The sequence below is a fragment of the Notamacropus eugenii genome, chromosome 1 (genome assembly GCF_028372415.1).
Source record: "Notamacropus eugenii isolate mMacEug1 chromosome 1, mMacEug1.pri_v2, whole genome shotgun sequence".
In the NCBI taxonomy this organism is placed as follows: domain Eukaryota; kingdom Metazoa; phylum Chordata; class Mammalia; order Diprotodontia; family Macropodidae; genus Notamacropus; species Notamacropus eugenii.
The window spans coordinates 184,702,321-184,724,042 of NC_092872.1; the positions used below are offsets into that span (position 1 = coordinate 184,702,321).

At 36.9% G+C, this 21,722-nt stretch overlaps 1 pseudogene; it reads left to right on the plus strand.

Annotated features, from left to right (window-relative positions):
- The first annotated feature begins 12,018 nt into the window (after positions 1 to 12,018).
- Positions 12,019 to 12,807, plus strand: LOC140510381 (clathrin light chain A pseudogene; annotated as a pseudogene).
- Positions 12,808 to 21,722: the final 8,915 nt, after the last annotated feature.

Below are 21,722 nucleotides of genomic sequence, written 5' to 3' on the forward strand. Positions count from 1 at the left end.
ACCCCTTCCCTTTTATGCTTCCTGACTTGTGCTTTAAATGCTAAGCAGCCCAGGACAAGGTGTCATGTCCTGATTTGCAATATGATTCCAAGAACTAGCCTAACTGAAATATTCTGGGTTCAACAAACAAACAAGTATGACTTAAGATCTGCACCAGAGTCCTGGGAACAGAACTGTTACAGGTCATTGTCAGATACCCCATGTCTAATCCTTTCCATCTCCCCAGAGCATATAAAAATGCTACACCCTCCAAAAATAGTGTGATTTTACCAGAACAGGAAAGCCACCCTCTCTGGTGAACACAATAAATCTTATTTGGTTGAGAATTTCTGGTCTACCCCAATTTCCTAGTAACTCAATTGTCTTATTTCCCACTCCCCTTCAGCCATAGGGTGAGATGGCCATTCAGTGGGTCTTGCCATGACTGCGTGTTCTACTTACCATGCTCATAAACATTGAAATTCCTTTATTTGATCATATTTTTTCATTCCAACTTCCCATCTGCCTTAAAACCCTTAACTCTGTTCTTTATCATTTTTTTCTCAATTTCTTATCTATTAAAATTCATTTAAAAATTGAATTCTGAATTCTCCCCCTCCCTTCGCTCTCTTCCCTACCCATAGGAAGGTGAAGAAATTTGATATCAATTATACGTGTGAAATCATGCAAAACATATTTCCACATTAACTATATTGCAAAAAAGCTGGAAAAGTAAAATGAAGGAATTATATTTCAATTTGCATTCAGATTCTATCAGTTCTTTCTCTGAAGGTAGATTGCATTTTTTTCTCATAAGTCCTTTGAAATTGTCTTAGATCATTATACTGCTCAGAATACCTAAGGACTTCATAGTTGATCATTATACAATATTGCTATTCCTGTGCACAAAATTCTTCTAGTTCTACTCACTTTGTTTTGAATTAGTTTGTATAAGTCTTTTTTTCTGAAAATATCCTTTTCATCACGTATTATAGCACAGTAATATTCCATCAAATCATATACCACAACTTGTTCAGCCATTTCCCAATCAATGGGAATTCCTTCAATTTCCAGTTCTTTACCACCACAGAAAAAAGCTTCTAGAAATATTGTTGTACAAAAGAGGTCCTTTTCCTTTGCTCTCTATAGCCATCGGAGTGGTATTTCTGCATAGTTTTAAGTTGCTCTCTATAAAGATTGAATCAGTTTACAACTCTACCAACAGTACATGTGTTCAAATTTTTCTACATTCCTTTCAACATTTGTCCTTCTCCTTTTGTGTCATATTAGGCAATCTGATACATGTGAGATAGTTTTTCAGAATTTTTTTTAATTTGAATTTCTCTAATGAAGAATGATTTAGATCATTTTCATATTACTATAGAAGACTTTCATTTCTTCTGAAAATTGTCTATTCATATCCTTTGATCATTTATTAATTGGAGAATGACTTGTATTCTTGCAAATTTGACTCAATTCTCTATATATTTAAGAAATGAGGCTTTTATCAGAGATAGTTTTTACAATTTTTTTTCCAGTTTCCTGATTTCCATCTAATTTTGGTTGCATTTGTTTTATTTTTGCAAAAAACTTTTTTAATGCAATATGATGAAATTTTCCACTTTACTTATTATGATCTTTTCTATCTTTTGCTTGGTCATACATTCTTCCTTTATCCATAGATTTGACAGGTAAAATTTGACTGCTCACCCCGCCCCCTCCAATTTCCTTATGATACCGTCCTTTATGTCTAAATAATATATCCACTTGTCCTTATCTCGGCATACAGTGTAAAATGTTAGTCAATATCTCATTTCTGTCAAACTGCTTTCTAGTTTTCCCAGCACTATTTTACAAATAGTGAATTGTTGTCATCCCAAAAGTCTGGATTTTGGGGTTTACCAAACTCTAGATTGCCATGTTCATTTACTACTGTATATTGTATACCAAATCTATTCCACTGATCTACCACTCTATTTCTTAGTAGATTGTTTTGATGATTACCTCATTGTAATATGCTTTGAGATATGGTACTGCTAGACCACCTTCCACCACATTTTTTTCATTGACCTTTTGTTACTCTAGACTAATTTTGTTATTAATTTTTATAACTCTATAAAATAATTTTTGATAGTTTAATTGGTATGGCACTGAATAAGTAAATTAATTTTGATAGAATCATAGTTTTTAGTATATTGGCTCAGTACATTCATGAGAATTTAAGATACTTCTGATTGTTTAGGTCATATTTGTGTGAAAAGTGTTTTGCAACTCTGTTCATAAAATTCCTGAGTTTTTCTTGGCAGGTAAACTCCCAAGTATTTTATATTGTCTTCAGTTATTTTAAATTTATCACCCTTGCTTCACCTCTGATAATTAGCTTTAATTTTTGCTGTGCTATGTCTGATATCATGATTGCTACTCCTGTCTTTTTTTTAACCTCAGCAAAGCATAATAGATTATGCTCCAGCCCCTTATTTTTAGTCTATGTCTATCTTTTTGTTTCAATTGTGTCTCTTGTAAACAACACATTGTTGGATTCTGGTTTCAATTATATTTTGCTGTTTCCATTTCATGAATGAGCTTGTCCCATTCATATTCAGAGTTTTGATTACTAAGTGTGCATTTACCTGCATCCTTTTTTCCCCATTTTTCCTCCTCCTCCTCCTCTTCCTCCCTCTCCCTCTCCCTCTCTCACTCTCTCTCTATCTAAATTTTTGTCAAATCCTGTCATTTCTCTTTTCAACATCTGTCATATATATCTACTTTTCTCCTCATATATTCTCACTACTCTGGTAAAAGTCCTCTTCAGGACTTTTCAGTAGACTATTTCAGTAGTCTTGTAGTTAGATTCCTCACCTGAAGTCTCCATTAAAGTTTAGTCTTCACTCAGCTATGGAATTTATCATCCTAAGATGTAAGTCACACCTTATCACTCCTCCATTCAATAATCCAATATTTTCCTGTTCCAAGATTAATTGCAAAAAAAAAAAAAAAAACCCACCCAAATCTCTAAATGGCTTTTAAAGCCCTTCATAACCTGGACTTTCCCCATTTTTTTTTTGTCATTTTACTTCTACACATATAGCTAAAATGGCCTTTTAGCCACTCTTTTCACAATCTTCTGACTTCATGTATTTTCACTGCCCCTCAGCCCATGCCAAGAATTCTCTCCTTCCACACTCCTGCCCCACAACTTTCCTAGCTTCATTCATTCTTAACCAAAATCACACCTTCTACAAAAATCCTTTCTCATTTCTCCTTAATGTCAGTGTTTATCCTTTGAGATTATTTTCAATTTATTCCATATAGATCTTGTTTGTGCAAAGTTATTTGCATATTTTCTTTCTCTCATTAGAATATGAGTTCTTTGAGGGTAAGAATTGTTTTTGTCTTTGTTTTTCTAGAGGTTTGCAGAGTACTCCTCACATAGTAGGCACTTAATAAATGCCTGTTTGTTTGATTTCAACACAGAGAAGAATCATACATGAAAAGGTAAGATGAGTTTTGATGAAAGGAATATCCTCATTGATGAGACCAGATCCATTAAGGCATTTTAGAAATAGCCTTGCAGATAATGTAGTGTAGTTATCATTATCTTCAGCTGATATAAGGAAACGTAAGTCCTGGGAGGATTGACTCACTCAAGAGAAGTTAATCAACTAGAAAATGGCAAGATTACATATCTATAGTATGGGAACATATCTCTCTCTATCTGGACATGTTACATGATATGGTATGTATGATACATACACACACATGTCTGTAATTATACCTATAAATGTCTATGTGTATATGTTATACGCATGTGTCCTGTTCAAAACAATTCTGTACATCAAATACTAATAATATTCCCATTTTATGGATGACAAAACAGACTGGAGAAATTAAGTAACTTTCCCAGGGTCATCTAGCTTTAAGTTTTTGAGACAGGATTTGACCTCATCTTCCTGATTTAGGGTCTACCACTCTATCCACTTTGACACCTTGTTAAATTCTTGTTAAAGAATTAGAAACCAAGACTCATCTTTCTTGTTTCAATGTTCTTTCTATTACAATTCCACTGCCTTTCTTTCAGGAGCTGAGTTACTTGGTCTCATTCATCCTTGAAACTGCAGTGGTACCGATTTCTGCTCGAGTAGGCACACAACAACAAAAACAAAAACTATATGGCATCATTTTAGAGGGCTCAGAAAGCCAAAGGAGATGCCATCTCAAAGAAGCTGAAAGCAGGTTGCCACCTGGTGGCCAAGGGAACAGCCAACTTCCCTCTCTCCTTAACCATCCTAGGGGATGGCTGACTGAGCCTCAGGCAGAGGGACTTTAAATATTTAAATCTATTGAGCTCTCTCTAAGAGGGCTGCTCTAGGCCAAGTGACTGTCTATAAGCAGCTTTCAAAACTGCTCCTCTGAAGTGAGGTAGATTAATATAGGGAAGGACATAAGGGATGTATAATCAATCTCTATCAACTTCACACAGGAATTCTTAGCAGATAATAGCGAAATCCTGATGTGGCTCTTTAGAACATCTACAGACTCTCTTTGTGCACCCTTGAAATACCCATTCATTATTAATGTTCTGATATGCCTGCTCTGGTTGTTACATTATCATCAAACAGGACTAAGCGCCAGTGGGTTAAAACAGTTACAATAGATTAGCCTGTGCTATTGAAGAGAAGCTCTGTCAAGTCAATAGCAATGCCAGCCCCAAAGTCCCACTTCTCTATAAGGCTATTTACACCTGTTACTTTTGGCTTATCAACAGTTTTCATTAAAATACAAGCACACACCTGAAATTGCATGTAGAATGAATAAAATACTCCCCTGGCAAATGGAGATAGCCAACAGAATATGCCCTCCCCATATCATGTACTATTATAACTGCATTTTTACACTCTGCTGTTTCTTCAGTATATGCTCCTATAATGAGAGTGGAGTCAGGCAGCAGAGGCTAATGGAGGGAACCTAGGGCTGGGTCAGCAGAGCAGCTAGGAATCTATTATTTTGGTTCTTTTACAGACTGCTAATACTGGCCAGCATTACACAGAGTAAATCATCAGAAAATCCAGTTGTTGAGTAAGGCCAGGAGACAGTACTTTCAGGTGGAATAGAGTGGGATTTCTAAGGTGTGTGAAGTCTCCCCCTTTCCAAAAAAGCATCTGTCCTCAAGATCTCTCATTCCGCAGAAAGAAGAGTAATTCAAATGATAATTGCTTTTTGAGGGGTGGGGGAGAACACTGGGGCATTGGATTTTAGAATTAGGAAGGACATTAAGAACCATGTAGTTCAACTTCTTCATTTTACATATTGGGAAAATTGAGACCTTGAGAGATTGTGAAATATAAGATTTAAGCCTGGAAAGCATCTTAGAAATCATTTATTCCATGGAGGGGTTCTTAATTATTTTTTGTTGTGGACTCTTTTAAGAGTTTAGGAAAACTTATGGATCCCTTAGCAGAACATTTTAAATGGACAAAATGAAATCCATAGGGTACAAAAAAAATCAATTATATTGAAATGAAGTCATCATTTTTTTTTCACTTCACAGGCTCTGAACTAGCTCAACTACCATCACTTCACAGAGGAAGATCAGAGAGATAAAGGTATTTGTACTTAATCATAAAGGTAGTAAGTGACAAAGCCTGTATTTGGAATCAATTCTCCTGACTTAACAGATTATTAGAGACCAAAGGTGCTAAAATTTTCTTTAAGGTCTCTGCAAGCTCTAATATATATTATTCTGTGATTCTTTTCTCTCCTTTGACATTATTTCAGAGTATCTAGAGACCTCGATTTTATGTAATACAAAAGTCAAGAGCTGTTTAAGTTTGGTTAGCCATGAAGTTCAAAGGGACAAGGCTTCCATTCTTCTCATCCACAAAATGAGGGGGATGTGTTAGAAGTCTATTCTAATTCTGGCATTTTATGTTTCTATGATCTCTATGATCCCTTCCAATTCCAAATACAGGCTTAGCAAAGATGCCATATCATACGATCTCTCTTCATCTTCCAATCATTACTGTTCTTTCTCTCCTCAAATTGTTTTTTTTATTAACTTCTCAAATTTGCCCACTCACATGTTATAGTCACCTTAGTTGCTTTATGGCAAGAATTGTTTTGTGTTTGTTTTTCAAAAAAAATACATCCTTAGTTCCAAGCACACAGGACATGTTTTTTACTTTAATTTAAAATTCGAGGTTGGCTTGATGCAACTTGTCCTTTCATTCATCTCATATCACTCACTGTCATATACTCATTGCTTATAAGTTCTACCAAAAACATCTCAAACTTTCTGTTCTACATTCTGTTCCTACCATCCTTTTCCCTAGAATTTAATCACTCCCTTTTAAAAAAAATCAAAATTTTTATTCAAATTCTGGCCATCCTTAAAGGTCCAACTCAAGAGCAACATCTCCCATGTAGCCTTCCCTGATCTTTCTCCACCCAACCCTTTCTCCTTCTTATTTCTCTCATAAAAAATTATGTTCCCATGTTCCACCCTATGCTCATATAAAATGAAGTCTGATTCATGTCCATAGCACTTTGGATAGCATTTCCCTATTTGGGGACTCTGGACAGTCAGCTTCCAAGAGAGCTGTGATGATATAGAACATAAGTGCCTGACAGAGATTTTAGTGTTTGTGTAAAGTCTCTACCTGATTCTGTCTTTTAGCCATGCTAGGAAGAAACTTTTTTCCCCATTTGTATTAGAAACCAAATAACGGATGTCTTCATAAAAGCTTAAGTCAATCTTAACCTAATCTTTTTGGTCTTTTTTCTCTTCAGATGAGTTCATGATGAGTTCTTTGACTCCTTTGCTGAGATTGTAACAGAAAAGAAAATGTTGTAAGGGGAGAAGACTTGGGGTCTTCTCCATTGTCAGGCAATGTGGCCCAGTGATCCAATCTTTGGCCTCTGAGATTGTTCTTTTCCATTCTAGGAGAAGGTATTAGAGCTTCCAATCTCCTGAGGTCCAAAAAAGGTCAGGAGAATAAGGGTCTAGGCTTTCTAGTTTTATGTTTCATCCCTCTTTATATCGTACACAATATGTCAGACCTTGAACTAGTAGCAGGAGCATATATTGTTGAATTGAATCATCTTGTACAATCTCTAAGGTAGGTTTTAATGAGGAATTATAGTATTTTCAAAATTTCAGTAACGAAACAATTTCACATAAGCCCTGAGAGAACAAATGCCAAAAAAGTGAAGGATTGTAAAAGGAAGAGGATACATGATACAGAGTTCAAATCATGGTCTTGGGTCTCTAATATACTGAGTTCATGATTGACTTGAATTGCTTCTCCTTCTTCTCGATGGTTCATGTAGAAAGTCATCAAAATGAGAAAAGCACTTACTGAGGGAAAGATGAGGGTAATGCACCATCCAAGAGATGAATGACTGGAAAAGGAGATTGACCTGTCATGTAGTAAGCCTAATGGGTAAAAATGGACAGTCTGTTACACTGGTATATGGATAGTGATAGGGACTGTACCTATGATTTTTTGTTTAAACTAGGAGAACTCCCAAGTGAGAAAATACCTCTACCCATGCAGGTAAGCACTTTTTCTGTAATTTATAATCTCAGAGAGTTTCCTAGAGCACTGAGAAGTTGAGTGATTTGCCAAGGGTCACATAGTCAATAGGTGTCAGAGGTGCATCTTGAATCCAAATCTTCGTGACTTTGAGATTATCATGCTGACTCCCATTATACACATATACATATACACATACACATACATATACACCTACACATGCATATGCATACATATATTACATACACATAAACATATACACACATTTATAACATATATCCACACATAGGCATATGTATAAACACACAGATAAATACATATATAACTACATGCATACAACACATGTATGTATACATTGTCATATATATGCTAAAAGTGTATACACTAGATATAATGTCCTTGAAGAAAATTTTGAAAATGTCATAGACATCATCAAGGATTTGTGATGTGTGCAGCCAAGAGGAGCACAGAATAAAGAAGAGATGGGTTGCTTTCTTCACTAGTGAAAAGAAAGTTCAAATCCATGAGATATCATGGCTCTGTGGAAATGTATATGTAGCATTAATACATAAACTAGAAAGTACAAAAAAATAAAGCTACAATCCTGGTTCTTTAGACACTTTTATTCTTGTAGGATTGCAAGACATAAAGGAGATCTAGTGACACAATTCCCAGTGTCCTGGGTCTTTTAGCTCCTTTCAGACACTATTCTTCCAATATTAAAATAAGGAGTTCAAAAGTATTTGATTGTGATATCCTGAACTGAACATTCCCCCGTCAACAACTCTACTTGTACATTTGATTCCTTCCATTTTTCAGTTCCTTAGGGACTTGTTTTTTTTGATTATACTTATTTTCCAACCTTCAATCTCTATTTATTGGCTTTTTTTCTGCTTCCTACAAACAAGCCTGTATCTCCCTATTTTTTAACACACACACGCACACCACACACACACACACACACACACACACATATGTATCACATATACAAATACAAATTTCATTGGTCCATACTATCACCTGTTATCATATCTCTTTTTACTTTGACAATTAATCTTCTATAGAAGGGGAAAAAACAACTTATCACTTCCATTTTCTTACCCTTCACTCATTTCTCATTGTTCTTGCATTAGTTTCCATTCCTATTAACAAGAACAGATCTACCTAAGGATAACCACCCTCTTTTAATTGCATATTCAAAGACCTCTCATTTATCATCCTTCTTGACTCCTTTGCATCTTTTAAGACTGCTTTTTTCTCTTAGCCCTTGATGATTCCCATGGGAAAATTTTTGTCATATCCTTAATTGTTGGTGCTTTTACCCTCCTCAAATTATCATGAATATACTCTTAAACACTTTGTCAGTTATTGAAGATATACAATATTCTCCCTTTTCATACAGTAGGTGTTAATAAATGCTTATTGCAGGGAAATGAATTGGATTGTGAGCCAAACAAAAATGCAAATGCAAATGTCTCCATTCTAGTTGGTTGGTTCTTTCTTCCTTATTTCCCCTTATATATCCTTTTTTCACTCACTTCTCCTTCCTTTTATGCTTTACTTTTAACCACCTGACATTAAAAAAAACCACAGGATATTTAAATAGTCCCTTATTTCTGTTGTTTTGTTCACCATGAGAGCAATTTCCTTCTCTTCTGGTGTGAGAGGTGGGGAGAGGGGAGAGCAAGGTAGAGATGTTCACGTGAGTTAGATCATTCTTTTTGACTTACTACTATCTTCCTTTATCATTTCCTAAATATAATGCTACGTTGCAGGCTATATTTTCCTAGGTGAGGTTGGAATTAAGTGGAAATGATGACAGAAATGAAAGGTGGATTGAGGAAGAAATACTTCTGTGTTTTCTGGCTACACAGGGTACAAAACAACAGAGTCAGTTGCCTTTAATATCAGAGATGTTCTGTTTGTCTCTCTGGTTTCTATTTTAGCCCTCACTGTCACAAACTGCAAACCTTTTGTAAAGATCATTCCTACCTTATATTTCAAATTGGTCAAGCCTGAGAGTTGTTTTTATGAAACTTCAAAGGACATGGACAGAACATTATACCTCTACACTAGAGAATGGTAACCAGAGCAGTAGACATTTGGAAAGAAACCATTCTCCCACCACAGTGTTTGTTTTGACTAGAAATGCTTACCCAGAGCCATCATTACAGGGCAATATGGTGTGATCCGTGATCCCTAAGGGTCCTAGTTTACAAGTGTTTGTATAATGACCCATGAAGCTGTGGGAAGGGGAAGCTAAACTATTAGGTACTACTTCTTTTTGGCCTTGGATAATTATCCAAGGCTTATAAACTTATAATAATATAAGGATGCTAGGTGGCACAGTGGATAGAGGATTGAACTTAGAGTCAAGAATAAGAGAGTTCAAATGCTGCCTCATACCTTTACTAGCTATGTGATCCTGGGCAGATGACTTAGCTTCTCTCATTTTCAATTATCCCATCAACAAAATGAGGATAATTATACCAGCTGCCTCTCAAGGGACCAAATGATATAATTTAGGTAAAGTGTTTTGTAAACCTTAAGGCAATATAAAAATGCTACCTACATCCATTTCATAAAGTCATGTTTCCTCTATTATTCATTACTTATGGAAAGTTGATGGGTCTGTCCTTGTCTTTTTCCGTTCTACTCTTCATGTCAGTTTTCCCCCTGCTGAATTATTTTCCTTTCTATTTTGGGTTTCTCTCAACTTTACTTGTCTTGGATAAACATGTAGGAGGGAGATGGGAGACACTGTTGATTTACCCAAGCCTTACACAAATGAGAGAAAGCCCTGGGTCCACAGCCTCCTTTGAACAAACTTGCCCTGTGTATATAACTATAGAGCACAGGTTTAAGAACTTTATATAGTTAGTTGAGACCAAACGCTACTGAAAAATTTTATTCATGCTCAGCTCACATTTCCTAATCTTCGTCTTGTTGGGATAAAATTTAGGTTCTCTACTTTTGGAAATAGACTGAATCATATTTTTATTCTTATCTACTTCATTTCAATTGTCATCTTTATTGAGTTATGATCCAATGCAATAACAGAGAGGCCACCCCAGAATCAGTGCCACCTCAGATTCAGGGCAACCTGAATTCAAGTTTGGTCTCTGACATGTATTAGGTTTGTGACCCATGGCAAATCACTTAATTCTTCAATGCCCCCCAAAATTCTCCAAGACTATAAATTGCAGAACAATTTCCAATTTGCTTTGGGAGAGGGTTGGGGGTTACTAGAGTCAGGAAGGACTGAATTCAAACCATAACTCTGATCTAGACTAGCTCTGTGACTAAGGGAATACTCCTCAGTCTCTCAGTGCTTCTAAACATTGCTCTAAGACTACTTCGCAGGATGTCTATTTTTATTTGTTTGTTTGTTTTTTGTTTACTTATTTATGTCTCAGTACAAGCATCCACTTTAATAAAATACAGAAGGCCATGAATGACAAAGGAGATAGGAATGTGAAACATTACCCTTTACAATAGCAAAAAACCTTTCCACGCGTTTAGTGCTTGTTAGCAAGGAGGCGAGGGAAAGGAGAGAGACTGATCCCACCACTGACAAAGGCAGATAGGCAGAGACTTTGGCACTATCCCACATATTTGTAAAGGATGCTGCCATCAGTGTCTGGATCTGTACAGTAGGTCCACTTTGGGCTCAGAGCTCTCCTGGAAGATGCGGGACTTGGTGGTGCTACTCTCACCCTGGACCACGTACTCCATCTGAATTGAGACATTGAGAGCCTGGACCAGCACCATGATGCGGATGTGCTCACTCTCCTTGCCCATGAGCTCCACCTCTTGCTGACCAAGTTCCTTAATGGTTCCTCTCTCCTCAATAAAGTGCTCACAATGAGCACTTTCCCACCCTGTTACCACTTGGTTATTCTCCTTCTCTCTCTTTATAGCTTCCTTTTATATTTAGTTTTCCCTCCTTAGGATGGCAGCTCCTTGAGGGAAGGGATTTTTTTTTTTTGCTTGTGTTTGTGTTGCTATCATTTAGCACAGTTCTAAGGCATGGAGCTTTAAGCACTTAATACAGTTCATTCTTTCTATCCACCTACCTACTTATCTTTCATCTATCTGTCTGTCTCTCTACCCGTCTGTCTGTCTATCTACCTGTCTGTCTAACCTCACCAACTCCCTCTTTTTTAGAGGAAGAAACTGATACCCAACAATTCAAGTGTCTTGTCTGAGGATATACCGCTCTTCAGTAGCAGAGCTTCAGCTGGGATCCAGGTTTTAGGACACCTTGATCAGCAACCTTTCAACTCTATCATGCTGTTTCTTTCCTCTTGATAAGCTCATAACAGAATTAGGCAAATGGGATGAAGAAATTAAGCAACAGTATGAGTGAAATGAGACATAGAGTTGGCAAAGTGGAGAGAGAGAGTTATAATTTGAAGTCAGGACCACCACAGTGGCCGCCAACCTCCTTGACTGCCTTGCCTCCCCTGGTCCTGCTCCCTGCCCACCCTCTCTGGCTCTGTGTGCCATGGCTGAGGTAGACCCGTTTGGTGCGGCGGCCGCTCTAGCCCCTGCCCGGAGGGGTCCTGCGGTGGGTAAAGGGGAGACTAGCGGCGGCAGCAGCAGCGAAGAAGATTCGGTCGCGGCCTTCCTAGCCCAGCAGGAGAGCGAGATCGCGGGCACGGAGAACGATGAGCGCTTCAGCATCCTGGACAGCGGCAGTGTGCCCGCCTCCCTGCAAGAAGAGCCCCCCGGGGGCCCGGATGCCATCGATGGAGTGATGAATGGAGAATGCTACCAGGAGAGTAATGGTCCAACCGATAGTCCTGCAGCTTTTCCCCAAGTGGACAGATTACAATCAGAACCAGAGAGTATCCGTAAACGGCGAGAACAAATGAATCGTCTGGAAGCCCTCGATGCGAATTCTCAGAAGCAGGAAGCAGAATGGAAAGAAAAAGAAATAAAAGAGTTGGAAGAATGGTACTCGAGAGGAGATGAACAGCTACAAAAAACAAAAGTGATAACAGGGTAGCTGAAGAAGCCTTTGTAAATGATGCTGAAGAGACTTCTCCTGGCGCTGAGTGGGAACGCGTGGCTCCACTCACTGTGTAACTTTAACCTCAAGTCTAGCAAGCCGGCCAGCGATGTGTCCCTCACGCGCTTGGTCCTCATCTCCCTCAAGCAGGCCCCCAGGTTCACTGAGGGAAGTCCAATGAAAACACTACGACAGCAATATCTTAATTTTACTCAGCAAAGCTGTTCTCAGTCATTGGATGAATTATGTCGGGTTCTTTTGGACCAAACCTCTTGTCTTTAGAGTTGGTCATTGTTTATGATTGCATGTTTTCTTCGACTGTTTTCTCCCTGGCATTCTGAGTGGGAGGGAAGTGGGACCCTGCAGGGCAGTAGCCTCTTGTGCTTTTATACATTGTCATTTTCAACTGTACTGATAATAAAATTCTCTTTCAAATAAAAAAATAATTGAAGTCAGGAAGATTTGGATGAATTCCTGCCTCTGACACATATTAGCCTTATGAACTTGGTGCAATCATTTAACCAATCACTGAGCCATAAAAGTCTCTAAAATGGTGATGCAGATGAGTTGCTTATCTAAATTAGAGAGGAGTTTCCACACTGATAAATCATAGATATGGACAAAAGAAAGGGATAGAGTATATTTTAGATGTAAAAAAATAATATAAATCAGAAAAGAGTCAGAACTGAATAGGCTTAAGTAATTAGGGAAAGCTTTAGGTAGAAAATGGTACCTAACCTGGCTCTAAAAGAATGAGTAGGATTTGGAAAAGTTGAAAGATGGGAGAAGGGAAGTCTAACAAGGGAAGCATTTGTGACATGTACACTAAAGAGCAAGAAAACCAGACTGACTGCAGTAGGGACATTTAATTATTATATATTTTTAAATTTTAATATATTTTATTGTTAAACACACCAGCAACCTTCACATATGATATTTTTGTCCTACTTACTAAGCTGAGATGGAAAACAACAATAACAACAACTCTGATTGTTCCCAAAGCCTAAAATAACCTTTCTTGTTGCAAATGCATCTAAGAGAATGACAGAAAAGTGCTTTGAAAAAAAGAATATATGACGCAAGTCAGACAAATTCTAATTTCAGAGCTATAGTTCTGTGATATATTCAGGAATAACCAGCAAATTTAGGTTGCTTTAATCTAAGTCCTTTTATTCTACTCCTTTGGGATAGACCCCTTCACCTGGAGGAAGGTGAGAGTGCTTTCTGATTGATAGGTTGTTTTCTAGGGAGACAAAAGAGGTTAGAGGACATCAGTGAGAACTGATGAACTGTGTATGAGTAAAGCTCCAAGGATGAAGTCTCTCATGCAAAGGGATTCCTGTAACAAGGAGGACCTGTCCAAGGACAAAAAAGTGCTAAAATTCAAATGATTGAAGCCATGTTTGATTCAGTTTCATAAAGAAAATTTACCTGGAAGTCCCAGAGATTCCTTTTATTTCTTTCTAGAACTTGAAGATTAGGTCTGCTATAGACCTTGCAGTATACTCTGCTCTCTGCCTGTCCATAACCCATTCCAACTCTGAGTTACATTGCAAATGTTTTTCCATGACATATTCTAGGGCAGCTCACCTCTGAGATTTATACCATTGCTTTGAAAATACAAGACAGGGGCTTTGGAGGTGGTGGGAGAAGAAGGAAGAGGAGGAGGAATATGAAAAAAGGAAGGAAGGAAGGAAGGAAGGAAGGAAGGAAGGAAGGAAGGAAGGAAGGAAGGAAGGAAAAAAGGAAGGAAGGAAGGAAGGAAGGAAGGAAGGAAGGAAGGAAGGAAGGAAGGAAAAAAGGAAGGAAGGAAGGAAAGAGAGAAAAAGAAAGAAAGAAAGAACAGATAAGGAGGAGGAAAAGGGAGAGAGAGTGTATGCATGAAAATTTTTAATTGTTTATTGTTTTTTGGGCAGCATTCTTATTCCTAGGATACAAACACAAGCAAGTCAGACAGTTCTTGTCTTCAAAGACCTTACATTCTAAAGGGGAACTTGATGAGACAATGGAGGATACTTGCCAATTGGTATTCTGGTTCTTAAGTCTTAAGGAAGTCTAGTTCTGGTCAAGGCAAAGCGAAAGCTTAACCATAAAAATTTGCCTCTTATGATTTAGTCAAATTGACTTTTATGTTATTCAATACTAACTATATCTCCTAAGTTCAATCTTTACTTGAATAAAGCATTAGAAACAGATGGTTGAAAGATTTAAACTTGTCCACAAATAATTAGCCTCTTTTCGTATTTTAATCCTGACATGTATTTCCATATATAGGTTTTGCCCTTCTATCCTGTACTCATCTTTGAATTAAAAACTCAAAGTTTCAAGGCATAGTAACTTGGTTTGGAGGAACCAGTCAACTTTTTTTGTTATAGAATTAAATTACATCATCTATTTACTACTGATGTTGACACAGAAGCAACAATTATCATCTTAGTCATCTTTTTGATAATGCTCACCTTCTTCACTGTGATCACAAATGTTCTTAATCTATAGATTTACTAAAATTTCTGGATTACTATATTTTAATATATTTAATTGCTATTTAATCTGATGTGTGTGTGTGTATGTGTGTGTGTGTGTGTGTGTGTGTGTGTGTGTGTGTATAAAATGCATGTAAACACATTCTGAAGAAGATTCCATGAACTTCACCAGTGTGCCAAAGGAGCACAGGGCAAAAAAGATTAAATATTATAACTGTATGTAACATGAGATGAACAAATATCCCATAAAATTTTCTTTGTTGTGTTTGGGTTTCTGATAAAACCGACTTAGTTATCCCCTTTATCTGCCTTTCCAAGGAGAACTTGTGAAGTACCCTTCCATTTATCTATATGACTTAATTTCTACTGTTTTCATTTGCAGTGGTAACACCAGTGTTATTGTGATTCAACAATCTACTGGCAAGATGTTTGAGTTATTGGTAATGTATTATCCCAATTCCCCATTATTACCTTTAAACAGGAACAAAAATGCCAATGAGGAAAACAGAATAACAACAAAAGGTAGCGAATGAAAAGTAATCTTCATAAAGGAACCTCACAGAGAAACTAGCAAAGGGACTAAAAAAAAATTAGTAAACAAAAAAGAATCCCTGACACAATAAAGAAATACTATGGGAATAATCAGGAATGTGTACAAGCTCCAGGACAGTGGAACAACACTGTAATAATAAACCCTCCCTTACTAATACATACATCCTACTCTGGACATAATAAAGGAACTAATGAAAGAACTTGCAGAATGATTGAGAAACTTGATATAAGAATTAAACACAGATATAAGGAGGACATTTATAATTTTTAAGAAATTAGAAAAAAGATAAAAGGATTTATGATTTAGAACAGAACATGGGATATCTTAAAGAAGTAAATATTCAGAAAGGGAATAGAGGATATCTAACATGAAATGTAAAGTTATAATAAAAATATTAAAGCAAAATCAAAATAAAAGAAATTTAGAAGAACACTTTAGCTTTCTACAAATCAAGGTAGCTATCCCTGAAGATGGAGACCAGTAAGATAATCCAAGGATCAACAAACTCCCAGGGAGAAAAATCAGCACAATAAAACAAAAAAAAAAATCTGAATATCATACTTTAGAGTTGTTAAACTTCTCAAGGAGCCAGCAGATAAGAAGAACAACTTTAATTTGCTAAGAAGCTGATTTACTAAACACCAATGCTTTAAATGTCAAAATGAGAGTTCTAAAAGGTGGAGAAAAGTGTTTTCATCAACATATGTCAGTAAAAGTTATTCAGAAGGGTTAAGCAGTGATAACAAAGGAAAGAAAAGTTAGAATTTGATATGGTGAAAAGAAAAGGGCATTTATTTTCACACAAGAACATATCCTACAAAAGTGAACAGATTCTTGTATTAAAAAAGGTAATTAAACTAATTAATTTTGAATCATTCTTCTAGAAAAATTTAGAGAAGAATAAGATTTTTTTTGAAATGTAAACTTAGGAAATGGGAGAGCCAGCAAGATGGTTTAGTGTTCTAGAGAAGGGGATGGGGAGATTAAAAAGGGACTTCTTATTTCATTTCTTGAAATATCAGTATGACAGATGAAGATCATCAGAACAAAGAGTTAAGGGTTAGATGGAAAAGAGGGTGCTCTTATCTGATCTGGGCAGGGAAAATTGGAAAAAATAATATAGCAAAAATTGAATAAAGTGAGAAAGATATTAGGTTAGTCAAGATCAGTGAAGAAGTATTTCTGAGATGCAGGGCAGAGTTGGGGAATAGATTGCTTCAAGTTCAAGTTCAAGTCAAGAACCAGTGGTCTTGGGTAGGGTTAAGAGGAGATAAAGAAATGTTTCTTAGTGGGTTGGGCGTCAGGGAATGAGTATAGAAAACGATGGGAACAGATTTTCTCAAGGAAACTGATTTATATAGGGAAGCTAATTTGACAAATTAACCTTCAATATTAATGGACTGAACTAACACATGAAACAAAAGAAGTTTGCAAAATTAATTATAAAATTAAATTAAATAGTTTGCTGCACATGTGAAACATATTTAAAAGATCAAAATCCAAGTTAAAATGTGAGAGTGGAGTAGAATTTATTCATCTTATTTCCCCTAGCCTCCCACCCCTAAAGTAAGATTTTAGATATATCTCTAATAACATAGATACTGTCAAGAGAGACAAACAGGGAAACTTCACCCTACATAAAGGTGTAATTATAATGACATTAATAATATTAGAAACAATGTCAATATTAAATGCATATGGATAAAATGATATAGCACCTATGTACTTGGAGACAAAGCTAAATGAATTACTAAATAGAGATAAAAAGATAGCCAAATTGAGGGGTGTAGACAAACTTTAAGTGATTTCAGATGTTAATCAAGCAAAAAAGGAAAAATAATGGATAAAACAAAACTGTTGGAAAATAGATACAAATTTTTATTCTTATTGAATAGAAATCTTCAGTAATATATATATATATGTATATATATATATATATATATATATATATATATATATATATATATATATATATATATATATATATATATACATATATATATATATTTAAGAATTGCACAACAGGTTTATAAAATTGACTATGTACCTGGGTTAAAAAAAAACCTCATAAACACATGCAGAAATGTAAAGATTAAACATATTCTTTGTAGAACACAATAAAATTTCAATCGATAATGGAATATAAAGAAAATACACATATTTGAATGGAAACAAAGCAATGGAATGAAAAACAATGGGTGGCTGAAAGAGAAATAATAGAAACAATAAATAATTGTGATAGCAAAAAAATGTTAAATAAGTAAGATAACATATCAAAATTAATGGATTAAAGCTACAACATACCATAGAGGAACATAGATAGTCATGAATATATTTTTACATGTGAGCAAAAGGCTATTGCCTATAGTTTTCAATAAATAACCTATAATATCTCAAAAAACTAATAATCTTCAAATAGTAAAAAAATGTAGTTTGTAAAACTAAGAAACAAAATTAAAAGCAAAAGTCTTTAAACTCAATAAATCAAAACTTATTTTGAAGATTAATAAAATAACAAATCTTTAATAAATTCAATAAAAATTGAAATTATAGTTAAACCAAATTACCTAGATTAAAAGGGAGAATGAGAAATTTACAAAAAATGGAGAAGAAAGCCAATTATGTAATACTATTATAATCAATCATGCTGATTATTTAAATAAAATAGATAAAGATATGTAAAATTATTAGCTATCAAAATGAATAGAATAGGAAATAGAAAATATAAACCTATTCATCTCAAAAAAAATTTGAGTAAGTTTTAAATGAATACCTAAAGAAAAAAATCTGAGCCCATATGGCTTTATAAATGAATTCAATTGGGGCAGAGTCAAGATGGTGGAGTAGAAAGACGCACATACACATAGATCCGAACACACAACCCATAGAACGGCTACAGGGAAGTAACTCACGGCGAATTCTGCACCCAGAGGCCACAGAACATTGGAGCGAGGGAGATTTCTGATCCGGAGAGACCTGCAAACCTCTCACAGGGGATCCTTCGCGCTGCGGACTGGGCGCCGGGACTGGGAGCTGAGTGCAGCCCTGCCGCAGCCGTGGCACCGAGAGGAAAAGATCCGAGTGGGCTTCAGGGATGGGATCTCCAGCGGCCACGCGGGTCCCTCCACCCACAGAGGGACCTGCAAACCTCTCGCAAAAGGTCCGTCATGCTGCAGACGCGGAGCCCAGCTCAGACCTGCTGTGGCAGCGGCCGTGGCACCGAGAGATACAGATCCGAGCAGGCTTCAGGGATGGGATCTCCAGCGGCCCGCACAAGTCCCTCCACCCACAGGTGACAGGGGTCGGTGAGAGAGTCTCTTTGGCGGGTCGAGAGGGGAGTGGGGTGCCCCCATAATTCAGGCCCCCCCGGGAGGTAGAAGCTGAGAGGCGGCTGCAGACTGGGGCTCCCCAAGCAGGTGGGAGCCTGAATCCATTGTGGAAGGTCTGTGCATAAACCCCCTGAGGGAACTGAGCCTGAGAGTCTGCCCTGTCCCGACCTCAGCACCTGAACTTAATCTTACACTGAATAGCAGCCCTGCCCCCACCAAAAGCCCTAAGGCTGGAAGCAGCATTTGAATCTCAGACCCCAAACACTGGCTAGGAGGATCAGGAGGCGAAGTGGGTGTGAGGAGAATATTCAGAGGTCAAGTCACTGGCTGGGAAAATGCCCAGAAAAGGGAAAAGAAATAAGAGTATAGAAGGTTACTTTCTTGGTGAACAGGCATTTCCTCCTTTCTTTTCTGATGAGGAACAACAATGCTTACCATCAGGCAAAGACACAGAAATCAAGGCTTCTGTGTCCCAGCCCACCCAATGGGCTCAGGCCATGGAAGAGATCAAAAAGAATTTTGAAAATCAAGTTAGAGAGGTAGAGGAAAAGCTGGGAAGAGAAATGAGAGACTTGAAGTCAAAGCATGAACAGCAGATCAGCTCCCTGCTAAAGGAGACCCAAAGAAATGTTGAAGAAAATCACACCTTGAAAACTAGCCTAACTCAATTGGCAAAAGAGGTTCAAAAAGCCAATGAGGAGAAGAATGCTTTCAAAAGCAGAATTAGCCAAATGGAAAAGGAGATTCAAAAGCTCACTGAAGAAAATAGTTCTTTCAAAATTACAATGGCACAGATGGAGGCTAAGGACTTTGTGAGAAAGCAAGATATCACAATACAAAACCAAAAGAATGGAAAAATGGAAGATAATGTGAAATATCTCATTGGAAAAACAACTGACCTGGAAAATAGATCCAGGAGAGACAATTTAAAAATTTTGGGACTACCTGAAAGCCATGATCCAAAGAAGAGCCTAGACATCATCTTTCATGAAATTATCAAGGAAAACTGTTCTGAGATTCTAGAACCAGAGGGCAAAATAAATATTCAAGGAATCCACAGAACACCGCCTGAAAGAGATCCAAAAAGAGAAACTCCTAGGAACATTGTGGCCAAATTCCAGAGTTCCCAGGTCAAGGAGAAAATATTGCAAGCAGCTAGAAAGAAACAATTCAAGTATTGTGGAAATACAATCAAGATAACACAAGATCTAGCTGCCTCTACATTAAGGGATGGAAGGGCATGGAATAGGATATTCCAGAAGTCAAAGGAACTAGGACTAAAACCAAGAATCACCTACCCAGCAAAACTGAGTATGATACTTCAGGGGAAAAATTGGTCTTCCAATGAAATAGAGGATTTTCAAGCATTCTTGATGAAAAGACCAGAGCTGAAAAGAAAATTTGACTTTCAAACACAAGAATGAAGAGAAGCATGAAAAGGTGAACAGCAAAGAGAAGTCATAAGGGACTTTACTATAGTTGAACTATTTACATTCCTACATGGAAAGACAATATTTGTAACTCTTGAAACTTTTCAGTATCTGGGTACTGGGTGGGAGCACACACACACATGCACACATGCACACATACATAGAGACAGAGTGCACAGAGTGCATTGAAGAGGATGGGATCATATCTTAAAAAAATGAAATCAAGCAGTGAGAGAGAAATATATTGGTAGGAGAAAGGGAGAAATTGAATGGGGCAAATTATCTCTCATAAAAGAGGCAAGGAAAAGACTCATTAGTGGAGGGATAAAGAGGGGAGGTGAGAGAAAAACTTGAAGTCTACTCTCATCACATTCCACTAAAGGAAAGAATAAAATGCACACTCATTTTGGTAGGAAAACCTATCTCACAATACAGGAAAGTGGGGGATAAGGGGACAAGCAGGGTGGGGGGGGGGGATGATAGAAGGGAGGGCATGGGGAGGAGAGTGCAATTCGAGGTCGACACTCATGGGGAGGGATAAGATCAAAAGAGAATAGAAGTAATGGGGGACAGGATAGGATGGAGGGAAATATAGTTAGTCCTATACAACACAACTATTATGGAAGTCATTTGCAAAACTACACAGATTTGGCCTATATTGAATTGCTTGCCTTCCAAAGGGAAGGGGTGGGGAGGGAGGGAGGTAAAGAAGTTCGAACTCAAAGTGTTAGGATCAACTGTAATGTTCTTGCCACTAGGAAATAAGAAATACAGGTAAAGGGGTATAAAAAGCTATCTGGCCCTACAGGACAAAAGAGAAGATGGAGACAAGGGCAGAGAGGGATGATAGACGAAAGAGCAGATTGGTTATAGGGGCAATTAGAATGCTTGGTGTTTGAGGGGGGAGGGGATAAAAGGGGAGAAAATTTGTAACCCAAAATTTTGTGAAAATGAATGTTAAAAGTTAAATAAATAAATTTAATTTAAAAAAATAAAAAAATTAAAAAAATTAAAAATAAATGAATTCAATCAACTTTAAAGAACAAATGGACATATTCTGTAATACCAATTACAAAAGCATAGAAGAGACATGTCTTTATAAAATTTGTTCTGTGAGACATATATGGCCCTGATACAAACCAGTGAAATAGAAAATAAAGGAAGAAACCTGTATCCAAATTTCACCAATCAATATTGGTGCTTTTCTTTAAAAGGTAGATTTTATTTTTCAGTTTAATCACTTTGAGGAATTTATGGTGACATTCTTTACGAATGCAAATTGTCTCCTTCTTTAAAATGTATAGACTTGCCCAAGGCTTTAAGAAGTTAAATTATTTGTTCAACATCATGTAGTATATGTTAATGGAAGGTATTGAACCCTCTCAATACAAATTTGATGAAT